The sequence below is a fragment of the Oenanthe melanoleuca genome, chromosome 11 (genome assembly GCF_029582105.1).
Source record: "Oenanthe melanoleuca isolate GR-GAL-2019-014 chromosome 11, OMel1.0, whole genome shotgun sequence".
Classification (NCBI taxonomy): Eukaryota; Metazoa; Chordata; class Aves; order Passeriformes; family Muscicapidae; genus Oenanthe; species Oenanthe melanoleuca.
The window spans coordinates 16179271-16194455 of record NC_079345.1 but is presented as its reverse complement, the minus strand read 5'-3'; positions in this window follow the sequence as shown (position 1 = coordinate 16194455).

The window sequence follows — 15185 nt, the reverse complement described above, 5'->3', positions numbered from 1 at the left end:
TAGCTTGTGGTTTGTTTAATTAACTGGCTTTCTTTTTATGGATGGCTGCTTGCAAGGCTGCTCTTTCATTTAGTGATTGTTTTTGTTATTAATGGTTTCAGACAGAGCTCTTCACGTATCAAGTGCAAGTTTTTGCAAAACCAATGAAGGAATCACACAAGAGGGTTTTTTTTCTTCCTCTTTCCTGCCGCTCCTGTTTATTTTCTGTGGTGCTGCTCTCCATGGTCTGCTGTGGTTGTTAACACTTTCCATCAAAAAATAATGTTCAGGAGTTCAAAGCTTTCCTTCTCAAGTTTTCAAAGTGCTGCTTGTTTGGCAAAGGTGTCAAGAAACACTGAAGTCCTTAGTCCTAAATAAGAGGGAGGGGCAGCCCAGGAGAATAAATTTGATTACTTTTATTGTTCATGTAAGTGAGGAGGTGTTAAATATGTGACATTGTGGTAGGAGGATCTCTGTGTTGCCTCTAAGAGGTGAGGATAGAAGAAGGTAAGGACAAAAAAGAAATTATTTATATGTGACTGAGGGAGGTCAATAATGTAGGTGCTGATTAATAATTGGGAGATGAAATAACTGTTATTCGCCTCCCCCTCAGATATTACTTTATTTTTCTTTCACCAAAGGGAACTGAAAGCCATTATTGAGGTGAGCCCCTCTTGTTATAGCCATCTTGTGAAGGTCCAGATAATTCCCCAAGGAGTCACTCGTTGCAATGGCTTTTTTCACCCACACTGAAGTCTGTAGCTGCCCAGTTCAGCCAAAATCGATGTCACTATGGAGAGAGGCAGCCCCAGCATCTCTCCTTTCCCTGCTTGCTCATTCACAGGCTTTACTGCTGCTGAAGTGGCAGCCACTTTATTACTCAAATCAAAGATCCCTTCTATTTTCAGAAAGATCAGCTCCTTATAATGGCCCAGCCCAACTCTGTATGAGCACTTCTATGGCAGGACTGAGGGGAAGGAACAGCAAGGTGAAGGAGGCAGGACTGTGTTTTTGATGGAAAATTGCCCTCTAAAATCAGAGATGAGGAGTAGGGCTCCTGATGGTCCGTGCCCTACCGAGACAAAGCTGGGGCAGCAGTGTCACCCCAGTGTGCTGGGGACAGGGGCACTGCCAGCAGCAGGGGGAAAGGCTGTGCTAGGGCCAGCACAGTCTGTGAGAATGAATCATGGCAGGAAGGTTTTGCACACAGCTTTGGAAGCTCCTGTTCTCTGTATCTACATCTACTTCTCACTCAGCTCAACCAGAGTTTGTTTCAGTAAGGCTGTAGGAGCTTTGTCTGCAGTGCCTGCTGAGTCATATTTTCTTCTAGCATCATACCTTTGAGTATTTTACCCACTGCATTTATCTCTTCTACTGCTGAAAATTTTTCCCTTTATCTTGTTAACTCAGTATGTATGTGTTGCTCTTCTCAGGCTGAGGGAGTGAAAGTAAATACAAAAATGAGAGCATGGGGACTATTTCAGGAAAATAGGAATGGTCAACTATTTTTATCTTTCCCTTCTGAAGGGAACGAGGTGAGCATTTTCCGACAAGAAACTCTTTAATAGTTAAAGTTTGTTTTAAGCCCATGTCAAATCTCAGGCTCTCCTGAGTAGTGAAACCTCTTCTCTCTTCTCATGGGGCTGAATCATTCAATTGTGTCTCCAGGTTCTGGCCTTAAACATTTTTTTTATTGTGTGAGTGCAGAAGAGCTGAATCTGCTTATGGTTTCTCATTGGAATGCATTATAAAATCTTTTGTAAGTGTGTGAATGCTCCCTGCAGTTACAGGGTTCCAGGGTCCCATTAAAATAAACAGAATACCCCAGTAACTATTGTACAGACACTCAAAGCATCTGTTTCCCAATGCATTGCAGAGCATGCACTGGGGGCTGACTTAATAAAGGTGACTTGGATATAGAGACAAGCACAGAGCATGAAGGTAATATAATTTTAGAGGCACACAGAAGCCTTACATTCACTGCTGCTGCTGGTAAGAAGGATTAAATTGCTGAAATAATAATCAGGAGAACAAGAATAAACTTTCCTAGAGAAAGCAGAAGCTGAAGGTTTCTGTTCAAGCAGTAATTTGAGGCAAAGCTGTTGGGATTGGAAGTTTCACAAGAGTACAATGGTTTGGAAAAGAGCAAAGAAACTTTTTGTTTCTTCATGCATATAAGATGTATTTTAATGTAGCAAATGACAGTGGCAAAGTAGAGCTTCTTTGAACTGTAATACTTCATAAGCCAGAAGAGCTTCCTTTCTTAGACTATGGAGAAACCTCTGAGCTATTGTTATTCTCATATATCAGCAAGTGTGTAGTGAAAATTAAAGCACCTCAAGAAAGACAACTACAGTGCCAAATGGTGGTGGGAAAGTACCAACATGAAAGCCTTGTCCAGCCTATATTATTTCTTGATTATAAAGCATTTAATAGTTTTCTTTACCAGTAAATAAATGAAAAATGTAAATGTCAAGGGTGATGTCTTGCTTTCCTTGCCTCATTTACAAAGTAAACAGTTGCCACAAGATGTTCTATCAGTAGCTGAAGTATATGCAGTGAAACATTGAGAAAATCAAGTTTCTAAAAATGTTTCATTTTCTTTAGTTATGCAGTTATTTTTAAAAAAGCTCTATCTAAACCACTCTGTCAAAGTCAAATACAAAAATTTTGAGAGACATATTTTAATGATGCTTTATTTACTTCAAGCAGCACTTTCCAACCGAGTGATGTGAATGTTTTGTTTGGTTTCTCGTCACAAATGGAAGAGTAAAACCTTCCATTTTGAATTTAGTTTTGATTTCATGTTTCCATTTTACAAAAACTAAATTCAAAATCAAACCAAACTTCTTCACAAATTAATGTTCAATTTTTATGGTAGTAGTAGTAGTATCAAAATTATAATTATAATTATAATTAATTATAATTATAATGAAGTAGAAGTTGTACACTGGAATATTCTGCCTAGCTCACAGCAGCAAACAGCTGTGAAAGTAGTAGGGGATTCATTTTTAAAGCATGAACACAACCTTGTACTAACCACCTTAGTTCATTTTTCTTTTATTTTTTTTCCAGTGACCCTGTGTAGGAACAGGCCTAGGCACTTTCTGAACTGCCCTTAAAGCTCCTTTGGTTCTTGCCCAGCACTTACATTGCCTCCTTCTGAAAATGTGTAAAGAGAACAATAAATGTGGGCCTCCCCTTCTGCTGGCACAAGCAAATGGATTTTTTTCTTTCATATTTCTTAATTTGAAAATATTTTCCCTCATATTATTAGTTCATATTGCACAGACTGGGGAGAAGCAAAATATATATGGATGGTCTTGGGCTTTCAAAGCAAATTCCAGGTAAGATCAAGAACATGTGGATATCTGTAAATAATCCATGGCAACACACCTTTCTTTGGATGAGACTGAGCCCAGAACATTTCATCCACTGGATCCCAAATGTGGTACCTAAATATCCTTCTGAACACTGTCATAAAGAAAACCTGAGCTGGTGCCAGAGGTACACGAAGTTCTTGCATTTGTAATTTGCCTCACAAAACACATCAACTGCCTTTGTTTTCATGAAAGGTTACACACAGCACTGTGCTCCTGAGTGAGAATGGATGGGGAAAAGCCTAATCATTGTAATTATATGACTGAAAAAGAGGCTCTTGACACATTAAAGGAAGAAAATACATACAGGGGAGGAATTTGTTCATCAGATTCAGAAGCATGTTTGAGTGGAGGCTGCAATAAGCATCAGAAAGTAACCTAGTGGTTTACAATTACTCGATTGCTTGTTGATCCACTTTGTATTTCTTTTGTGATTCAATGAATCAAGCATTGAAAAGAAAATGTGTGGATGGAATAAATATCCCCCACTGCACAAAGCAAGGACAAAACTCCATGCTGAAGCATGAAGGCGTTATAAAACTTCTGTAGAATTATTAGCTCTGCCTCACCACTAAATTGATTACTCTCTTGGTGGATGTTAATAAAATAAAGCTTTAAAATCAAGATGCCAGACTGTAAATTACCTCTTTCAATTGCCCATTTGAGTCAATTCTCATGTCAATAACATAAAAGATTACCACATGTGTGTTTGATACATACATATTTGAATTTTGGTGACGTTTTACATTAAAGAACTGTGGGATAATCATCGCCTCAGATGGGTCCTTGGTTAATTCTGGGAGGAAAAAAAAATACTTCTAAGTATATATTATTTCTAAAAAATATTTCTGGTAACTGCAATGACTTTGGCACAAGGGGAATTCTAGGATTAGGTCAACCCAGAAACTAACTAGCCATTACTTTGTGGTTTAATACTGGGCAAGATAAATCACACTTGATGCAGCAGTGAAAGGAGTTACATCTTAAAGCTCTCTGTCTTTAAAGTCTTTCTATCAATCTTCTGAGAATGATTCTACCCACAAACTTCTGCTTGCAATAATAATAGCAGGAAACAGGGCTTTCAGACATAGATTTACATAAACATTGAAGTTTAACCTTGGACTTTCTTTGTGCAGACCTTGAGAAGTTCATTTAGTGTGTGATAGAACCCCTTTTTATAATTCCAGAGGCAGAACCTACTACTTGAGCCCAGAGATAAATTTCTCAAGAGAGGAGTGGCTACAAATCTATGTTGTGTCAGTACAAATACAGTTTTGAATACAGTAGAAATACAGAGTGGATTGGTAGCAAATAAGAATTGGAAATTATTTTTTTTAACATTGCCAGTTTCAGTCATACCACAGTGAATAATGAAATGTTGATCACTTTAAAAACAACCCAAGTACTCATGAACAAGCTGTAGGCAGACATACATTGTAATAAATGAAGATGCCTGTAAAAATTGAAAACTACCCATTCACTTGCAAAAAGGGATGAATTCATCAAACATCCTTCAATAATTGAGCTCAGTCTACCTGAATAAGGGGCCTGGGTTTTTAGGTTTTGGTGTGGGAGTTGTGGTCCTATTTACACATTAAACAGAACTGTAAAAAGTCTTAAATGAAATCTCAATTGTCATGTAGAAAAGATCATATTTTAAAGAAGGGTTTTTTCTTCCCCAGAGCTAGAAGTAATAATCTAATTGTTTTCAGTAAAGATGGCCTTCAGACCTACATTTAATGTACTTACCTGCCAAAACTTTCAACTACTGCAGTGCCTTCAAGTACTGCAGAGTGCAGTGTTTAAGGAAATTTTACACAGCATTTTAACACTTTACCCTAATGACAGCTTACATCCCTGAGTGTGACTGGAAGAAGAATGTCTGTATGAGTGCATGTATGCAAGGCTCCATCAAATAGTAATTCCTTCATTTATTATACATTTTACTGCTACTGGTGTCATTGGCCCTCCTAGTTAGTCAATCATTTTCTACCTGACTTCCTGGGGCTTTGTTACAGATGTGTACCATTAAGAGTTATATTTGCTTTTAACTACAACCAAGGGGAAAGAAAAATACCATATTAATTCAGTTTAACTGACTTAAATGTTTTTTGTTTTTTTCTTAATGTGTTGGCTTGTGCATGAGAGGAGTTTCAGTAGACTTTGGTAAGTTATTGCAAATGGTACAACTGGACCAAATCATGTTGACCAAGGCTGAACTGGATGTCAAAAGAGAGCAAGTTAGTGCCTGCATTAGCATGGGCAATGCTGCAGTTCTTTGGGTAAAGATCTGAAAATATGGGGGGTTTTCCACGAGTAACTTGTGGAAGAGGAGTGTCAAGCTCTGCCAGTGACCTACCAATGTGACACACACAACAACCATATCTCAGCCTTGTTGGCTGCACTTGCAAACACTTCCCTGTTTGCTTTCAGACGTGTTTTCCTCACCTCCCACTGGCAGGATGACAAAACCAGCTTCACAGCTTTGAGGCATTCCTTCTAGCAATCCCCAAAATTCCAATATTTACCATACTGCTTGTGCCATCAAAGGCCAAGCCAGAAGAACTGTTTTGGAGTAACTGTTCTGTTGCTTCGTTAGCAAAAGTGCTTTGGCAAAGTTCCTCATAATTTGACCTAAGTTGATTTAGACATTTTGAAAGAAATCTACTTTTGGGGACATGGCTTCAGCTTAGGCAAAAGGAAACTGATGTGCACAGCTTTTAGTACATCAATCTACATCTGCCAACATGAGTGGCATTGATGAGCAGCTGAGTTAATGTCTCACACAAGGGGTGTATAAAAGGCTGACTTCATGGCATTTGGCAGCTGTCCCTAGACATGGGGAGTTTTCTGTGGAAGTCAGGTGGCAAGCAGTGGGGAAGAAGGCACTGTCTTGTCCCCCTCTGCTTTTTAGGCAGGACCACATTCAGCATGTGGAGTTGCTGGGTGAGTGGTTGATTTTTACATACAGCTCCACAATTACTGCACATACAAATTGGGGGAAGGATTCTACATCTTCCTGAGCTCTAGATATCTCTCCCAAGAGTAATTTTTGTGCTTTTGGACTGGAAGCCAGGCCTCCTGAAACCCTAATTCTGGCACTGACAACGACATGGGTCACATCTGTTGGCAAATCATTCTGAGACAGACCTCTAGAGGGACTTTGGTGTTTTGTTGGCTGCTGGAACAAAATGCACATCCCTGACAAATGTACGGTGAGTGAGCCCAGAATGGGCTTTGGCAGAGGCAGTACACTGAGTGGGGATGCTGTTAATGTGGCAAAAAAGGCTAAAACAAGAGGAGTAAAAGCTGTCAGATGTGTGTTATGCTTAGAAATATCCCATGATTGCTATCTGGGAAGTCAATCTACCTCTCATGTGTCCTTCAGACGTGAACACTTTAGAAAGCCAAAGGTGGGTAACATGACTCCCATTGTTAAGACATCTCACCAAGATTCACTTCCAGAGATGAGTCTTGAATCCACACTTCATTTTACCTTTCAGAAAATAGAAGCACAACTTCCTTGCAGTGATAGAGAAACATATTTACATATATTTTTAAAAGTGTCTGACTCTTAGGAGATGAAGGGAAATATGGGTATGAGATAATAGTGAGATTTTCCAGCTCTATTTCAAGATTTATTTACAATTTAAGTGGAAAAACACAGAGTTGTTCATCCGCCATGGCTCACACACCAACATTAAATGGACCTTTTAAATGTTGTCACTGACACTAAAACCAGTGCTCCCTCTTTTCCCCTACCCAACTTTGCCCCTTGAAGTGTGAAGGATGAGTATTAGTCTCAGTTGAGTCCAAGCTGGAGACATTATTCTAGTTTTGTTAGGCACTTTGCTCACATTAATTAGGAAAAATGTTTGAACCATTTCTAATAAATCAAGTCTGTAACTTTAGGAGAAGCATTCCCATTATTTTGAGCACTGCTTCATTTCAGAGCTCTTTGGAGCCTACATGCTCCGTGCTCAGCATACACCTGCAGGAAGAGTGGAGAGAGTATGAAGTGGTATCAGCTCTAAATCAAAAGATTAATACTTTAAAAATGTAATATAGAAATGATGCAGTGCTTAGTCTTTTCACTTGGGCTAGCTCAAATCCTCCAGTAGGTATTAGGAGATAATGCCCATTTTTGGTGTTCCACATGAAAGGTCTCTTATGGACAAAAGTGGTGTTGGGATTTTATTGCCTTAATGTTTGCTTTCTGTACTGGAGCCTTGCTTGTCTCCAAGGAATCCAAATATTATTTGTGAAAGTAAAAAATTGTCCTTGAAGAACAGCAGCGATGTATTTGAAGATAATATTTTCTTCACTGAAGCATTTGAAAAAAAAGTCTGCATTTAATTAAATTATTAATTAAAGATGCATATTTGAAAGTTTTGAAATTTATATGTGAGCATCATATGCAGTTATCTACTCTGTGATGGAGATAACTTGCAGTTTAAAGCAACAAATTACATTTTTAAGGATCTGATTCCAAGTTCTGCCAGACATTTGCCATTTTTATACTACTAATTGATTATTTATACAAATTCTAATCATCATTAGCAACTGAATCTCTATGTATAATGCAACCAAGGATTCTTGTGTCTCTAAAGTGGTATTTGCTGTAGCAGACAACATTATGGAGAAAATGCTCTTGATGGATGTCCTGCAAATGGAATAGTTTAGAGGAACAGGAATGCTTGAGTGAAACTTCATTTCTATTTTATGCAGAATGCACAGAAGGATGTTCTCCTGCTGTCTCCTCACCTCCACTGACTGACACTGTAATTCCCTTACCTCATTGTGCTGGGTGGAGAAAGGTTCCCACATCTCGAGCTTTCTCTTTGGCTTTCCCTGTGATTCAATGCATTTTTTATCACTGGAAATTCTGAAATGGCAGCCAAAACAAGGCATCATGTTGGAAAGTGCATTGCAGACAACTTCCAGTGCCTGTATTTACTGCAGAGCTACAAACTGCTCTGCTGGACCACACAAAGACACGGATTTGGGAAGAGCATGCATCCTCTCAGAATGCAATCCCCTCGTTTGCTGGTAGCAGGTGGGCTTTTCTTCAAAGTAAATTCAGAACCTGTCATAGCAAAATTCAGCATTTATCTGGGATTATATGTGGGTTTTGGGGGGTTTGTGTTACATAAATCTGAAAGGAGGATGCAAGGTCCAACCAATGGTTAAAAACATCACAAGTCTAACCTTGTCTGACAGGCTATTTATCAAAATCAAGAATTTCTTTGAATCATCCAGAGAAGGCTTGATTAAGGATGTTGGGAAATACCATATACAAGAGCAAATCTGCTAATCAATAAGAGATGCTTCATCATGCACACTTGTTCCAACCAGTATTTATATGGATCAGTCATTCTCTCCCACTGCATCTCCCGTTCTCCCACCAAATCTGATGATGTTATCTAAACTAATGGAAATGCTTCATTTCCAAAACACTGCTTATGATGTCTGACTGCACATGTAGCACGAGATTTTGCATGGCACAGACATTAAAGATGGATATTAGTCAAAATAAACAGCTTGTATAAGAAAAGCTCTAAAATCAGGGAATGACAAGGCTCATAAGCACCATTGGTGCATTATCATTTTCTCTTGTCTCCAGCTGAGTATTTGTTATTATTTTAGTATTAAGAGGATGCCATAAACAATTACATGCTCTCAGTGAAAAGATAAGGGCCATGACTGAAACTCAGTGTTTACACTTGCAACTATCAGAGCCTTTAGAGAGCTGAGACATTCCTGTAAGGCTTTAAGCACTAAAGTAAATGAACTCGAGTTTGGGCAGTGGACCTTGCAGTGAGAGCATATTTGAGCACATTCTTTGGGGGCTGCCTGTTGTATTATATTGTGTTGTGCTATTATTTCTGGTTCATGTCTGCAGAGGGGTTTGCAGGCCTGGCAGTGTGGTGGGGGTCACAGACTGGTTTGGGGATACAGGAAAGGGAAGGAGAAAAAGAGGGCCTGATGTTGATAACCTTAAATTTACTTTGTCTCACTCAAAACATCTCGGGGAGCTGCATGCCAAGAGATCATGTCATCTACCCAGATCTGTGCAGAGCATTTGATACTCTCCCACATCACATCCTGCTCTGTAAACTGAGAGTCATGGATTTGATGGATGGGCCACTCCAACAGCTCCAGGCAATGGCCCCACACAGAGGAAGGGCCCAGGCAGGCCAAAGATATTTAATATTTGGCACAGGGCAAGCACATGGGCTGGGCCAGCGTGGGCAGAGGGCAGGGGGGATTCTGCCCCTGTGCCCTCAGGTGAGACCCTGAGCACCTGCAGAGCTGCCCCAGCCCTGGGCCAGCCCAGCCAGGAGCTGGAGCTGCTGCAGAGAGCCCAGAGGAGGCACAGGGGGAGCAGAGGATGGAGCAGCTCTGCTGGCAGGAAAGGCTGGCACAGCTGGCATTGCTCACCTGGAGAGGAGAAGCTTTGGCTGAGCTCAGGGGGCCTTGCAGGGCCTGAAGGAGCTGCAGGAAAGATGGAGAGAGACAATTGGCAAGGGCTGGAGGGACAGGAGCCAGGGAATGGCTGCCAGTGGCAGAGGGCAGGGCTGGGTGGGATATTGGGAATTAGGAATTGTTCCCTGGCAGGGTGGGCAGGGCTGGCACAGGGTGCCCATACAGCTGTGGCTGCCCCTGGATCCCTGGCAGTGCCCAAGGCCAGGCTGGACACTGGGGCTGGAGCAGCTGGGACACTGGGAGGGGTCCCTGCCCACTTAAATGTTCTTTAAGGTTCTTTCCAATCCAACCCATTCTGGAATTCTATGACCACTTAAAGCCATTTCCTTAGGTCACTTGTCCCTCTGGCAGGTTCTCCTTATGGCTGCAAGTTTTATACCTCAATAAATAATTTCCTAAGTGAGGTTATATTTCTGAAATATTTTTAAATTTTTAATGTTGGGATCTGGAAGAATTCTGGCCTCATTTTCTGTTCCCAGTGAAGGAAACAGAAAATAGCTTGAATCAACTGAGGCTGTTTCAGTGTTTTCCAGAGTGTAACCACTGGTGATCAGTGGGAGTACAAGTAGTAAGTTGAACCAGGTCATCCTGTTGAGTATTTTCAGTTTAAGATTCGCTGCAGGACATGGAAGTCCAGTGGGAAATTTGAGAAGTTGACAGTGACCCAGAATGTGTGGAAATTACTCATTCACTTAGTGGAAACCAGCACTGATTGACTAACTAATGATATTCTATTCAGTTTGCTCTGCTAATTAGCTGACTTTTCTCAAGTTAATTAGTAAGCTGGAGCCAATATTGACAATGTTGGTGGATTGGGCTGTACAAACTTTTTCTCATGCAAGACATCAGTATTTGTCACGTATCCCAAAAGATGGAGAGAACCTGAGGTAGCTGCATGGACAAATCAAACAACTGAGGGGTTTTAGCTGCTCTAAGTGGACTTAGCACCATTGCATAGCACAGACATATTTAATTATACTGAGGGAAGGTCTTGGGAAGCAGGTTATGGAGAAATCAGAGGCTGAGGCTAAGTGTCTGGTAAAATTTCTTTTATTAACCTGTACAGAGTATATCACAGTCCTGCTCAGCTGCAGCATTTCTTGAAGTATAATCCAAAGGATGCACATGTTAAAATGCAGTGCTTTTAAGAGTTCAGCTGCCTTTGTGATAGATATGATTTAAATGCCAAAAATAATTTAATAGCTAAATTTTTGTATGGCAGTATATCAGTGGAGAGTTGAGGCTGCAGGCAGCTGTCAAGAGAAGGTAAAGACTGTCTTCCCTCATTTGAGAGCTCATCTTTTGTTTGGTGTCTTTGCTGGAATCACTCTACAGTAGATGCATGTGAAATAAGACCCTTTTCAGCACATGATCTGAATAAACAGATTACACAGTTTAATCATTTTAGTTCCTGACAATGTGTATTTCAAAACTGAAAGTCAAGAGGGATCAGGAAATTTGCTGAATAGAGCAACAAACCAGCATGGACTTAATAATAATGTTTTATTTGTTAACAAGCATCTGCTCCCCCAGATGAGCAAGTTAACCTAAGTAACATCCAGGGGGCTTATTTGCCTTCTTGTGAGCTTTTTGTTGCAGTTGTAGCATTCTAGTACTGCTTCCCACTCATTATTTCAACAACTTCCCATAAAGTCTGGCCTCAGAATACAAAGATCACCAGACATCCTCCTCACTGCAATCCTGAACAGAGCCTTGGCTATTGGTCTGTGCCACCATTCACACCCTAGAGCAGAACTCCCAAAAAGTGAAAAATGTTAAAATACAAGATGGGACCCCTTTTGGTCCTTACTCCAGTCTTGTTCCCCTATTTACTTAATTTGTTCCCTCTTCTCATACTGCAGCTCACGCTTCAGTTGTGCCATTTTCCTTTAGAGCTGTATCTTAAACTGCTGCATCTCCCTTTAAACAATACCACAGTGTACTTTTGAAATGTGAACCTGTCAGAGGGGTTTGTGCATCTCTCTGCACTGGGATGTCCCAAAGAGATCCAGTGTATGGCAGTGAGGTGACACAAGCTGGGGCACACCAGGTGTCCCATCTCTGACTCTGTTCCAGTGCCAGCCCCAAGGTGGGACCAGCTGCAGGTTTGGTTTGGCTGCAGTGCCTGGGGAACAGCTCAGCAGGATTCACCTTCCCCATGGCATTTGGCCACCTGAGGGACAAGCTGGACAGCCCAGCTGGTCACGACTGTTGGCTCCCAGAGCATGTCTTGTCTCAATTTTCCAGTGGAATCCTCAGTATTTCCAAGACTGCTGAAATACCTGATCAGTTATATATCAGAAGAAATATTTCCTGTACATATATTTCAGAAGCCAAGTAATTTTCAGTTTGCCTTCCTCTTTTGATGGAATCCACAGGTGACACAACAAAGAGAATGAACATGTCAGTATATTTTTGGACATATTTCTCCACTCATGCTTTCTTTGGCTGGAGAAAAGCTGTTTTATTTCTTTCTGGAGCTTTAATAAGCTGAAGTTCCTTGATTGTTGTTCCTACAAACTAGTGCAATAAAAATAAGACTGTATTAAGGCCAAATATTAGCTTTTATAACTTCTCCGTTGCCACTGTGTGATTATGAGATCTGTGTTTTTCAGAAAATCCTAATAAAGAATTATAAATATATAATTTGTTGGTACGATTGGGGATGTGTTTCTCTACTACTTTTATTTTCAATTTCCCTCTGAAAGAACATAGAATATCACTAAATGTGATGATTTTCAATGTTTCACATGGGTTTATAGTTCATATTTCTGGAACACTAATGTTCCGAAAACTTCTCGCTCTGCACTTTAATCCATAATGCATAGCTCCCACTATGTTTTAATCATCTGGCTTGTTTAAGTGCTGCTGGATCCCTGGATATGATCTAATATATGAATGCTTCAGAGAAGCTGATGCCAGGCTGCCCTCTAGACACAGAAACTCGCTCAGTGGATGTGTGTGCAGTGTGTTGGAGACAACCAGCTGCAGGAGGGAGTGGGTGCAGTCCTGCTCTCCCCATCCCTTCTTGCCAGGGAATGAGCCTGGAAATGAATCTGAGGCTTTCAAATTACTGCTCTGTGAGCTTCTAAATCTGGCCACTGATGCTGTAGCACCAACACCAAATTTTTCCATCATGTTGCTGCTTTTAAGTTTACAGAGGATTGAACAGCAATCTATTTATTTCCAGGGAGCCATAAAAATAAGAATTCATATATAAGCCTGAAGCAATCAAATCAGGCCTGCTCTTAATATAAAATTCTTTAAGGTTTGAGAGAAGAGGCTAACTTCTGAGAATCATATTACAGAAAGTGATATGATTTATGGATTTGCTTTAACATTGTGTAGAATGGCATAAAGTACAATATCTAGGAAAGGCACTTCATTAACACTGGGAAAGGCTGCTCAGAGGAGATTCCGTGCAACTGTGATTTCTCTTGGTTGTACTGGTTTCATTCTTGACAGTTGCTAGATGGCAAACATCTTGCTGTGTGTAGAAATTATCTGTTCTTCATAGGGAAGGAGGGATGATGTATTCAGGCCCATGTCAGCCTTGTTTCTGGGGAGACATACTCCAGTCCTTACCCTCTGAAACCCCCTCTGTGACCTTTCCTGAGCCAGCTAATCTTTGGTATACCTTCCTTCTCTTCAAAATAATGAAAATATTACTTCTTTATGCCATTTTCTGAGTCCTGAGATACTTTATCAGGAACACAGAGGAGCTCTAACAATAAATTTATTTTTCAGCCTGCATTTCCAGCCCGTGACTGACTGCGTCAGCGTTACAGAGCAATGCTGCAACTTCCCAGGGCACCCACTATCTCCACAGGGATTTCTGCAGATACTGTATGATTTATGGAGGGGCAGCTGCCATCCTGTGACTCCTTCTGCTGCTTTTGAATGGCAAGCACAAGGCCTGGGTGCCAAGGCACAAAGACTGTCTAGCAGGAGCAGCTGCTGCTTGGCAGCTGCAGCGCCGGAGCAGCTTTGAAGCTGCCCATGGCTCTGTCACATGTTCCAGCCACCAGGAGACTGCCTTGGCTCCTCTGTCCCTTAGAGATGCCATTTGCTTCTTTGCCATTTTTCATGCTGTGCACCAGCTCTGAGTTTGTCAGTGAGGGGATTGAAAAGTATCATTTTCATGTGGAAACAAGGGCTCTGAGCTTGGCAAAAGTCGTAGAAATGTTGGTGAGAGCTGATCTGCATAAAGCAAAATATTTTGAGAATGTAAGCTCAATTTGAAAAGAATTGCTTATCTGTCATCTGAAGTTATGTTTTATAAATAGGAAACAAATAGGAAAGCTCAATCATGTCTAGTGCTCTGCTGAAAATCAGGTCCCTGAATGGATCTCAGGCTGGTTTCTAGAAAATTTAAGAGCACTTTGAAAATGAGGGTACTTGGTTTTTACAGAGCAAGCGTGCTCCTACAACTGGTTTGATGGACTGTAAATAATTAAATGAACAAATTTGTTGACTTTCCATTCAAGCAAAAAGAAAACTTAAAAATAAAACCAATCTCTGCATGTTTAAGCCCAACTAAGGTTTTCTATTTCCATACTGATTCTTTTGAAGCAGTTCATAGCTGATTTGTCAAAAATTATTTAGAAATGCATTATACAATATTTACACTGGAGTTTTCAGCCTTCAAATAGTTCTGGACAAAAAAAATATTTCCTTTTTGTATAAGCCTTTTATCAAATACATTGTCCTTTAAAGGTTTCAGGACTAAATTAATTTGCCTAATAGACTTGAAAGTGTTGTTTTTGCACATGAATGTCAGATTTTGTTTTGTCAGTTCTGAGTTCTAAATACAAATTCAGCATTAAAATACAAAGTACTTATTTTATATTTCTTTTTTATTCCAAAGTGAAGAAAAGTAGGTGTTTTTTACATGAGCCAGAGATTTAGTGGCTGTGAAAGGGCACTGCTTGAGAGCACAGGTAATTTCATTGGGTACTTGCCTTTTAATTTGTCTAAAGAGTTAATACCAAGTTTTCCATTGGCCTAATTTCAAGGTATATGCTTACCTAATAGTGGGCATTGCTGATGAAACAAAGAAAGATTGCTCCATCAGAGTTTGACCCCTTGTGTTTAACTGTGATTAATCCTGCCTGTCCACATATTAGCCCAAAAACCCATTCTCAAACTGCTTTGGCCCCCTTTAGTAGAGTCTCAGCATTGCCCTCTGGACATTCCACAAATTCACATTTTGTTCTGTGTAACAGGGTTAAGCTGCAAAAATGGGTAAAGGTTTCAAGGTGGGGTTTTGCTGAATGCTGTTTCTGGAACCAAGGTAGGAACTGGGAAATCATGTGGCAAAATGGCATTTCTTTGCAAGGA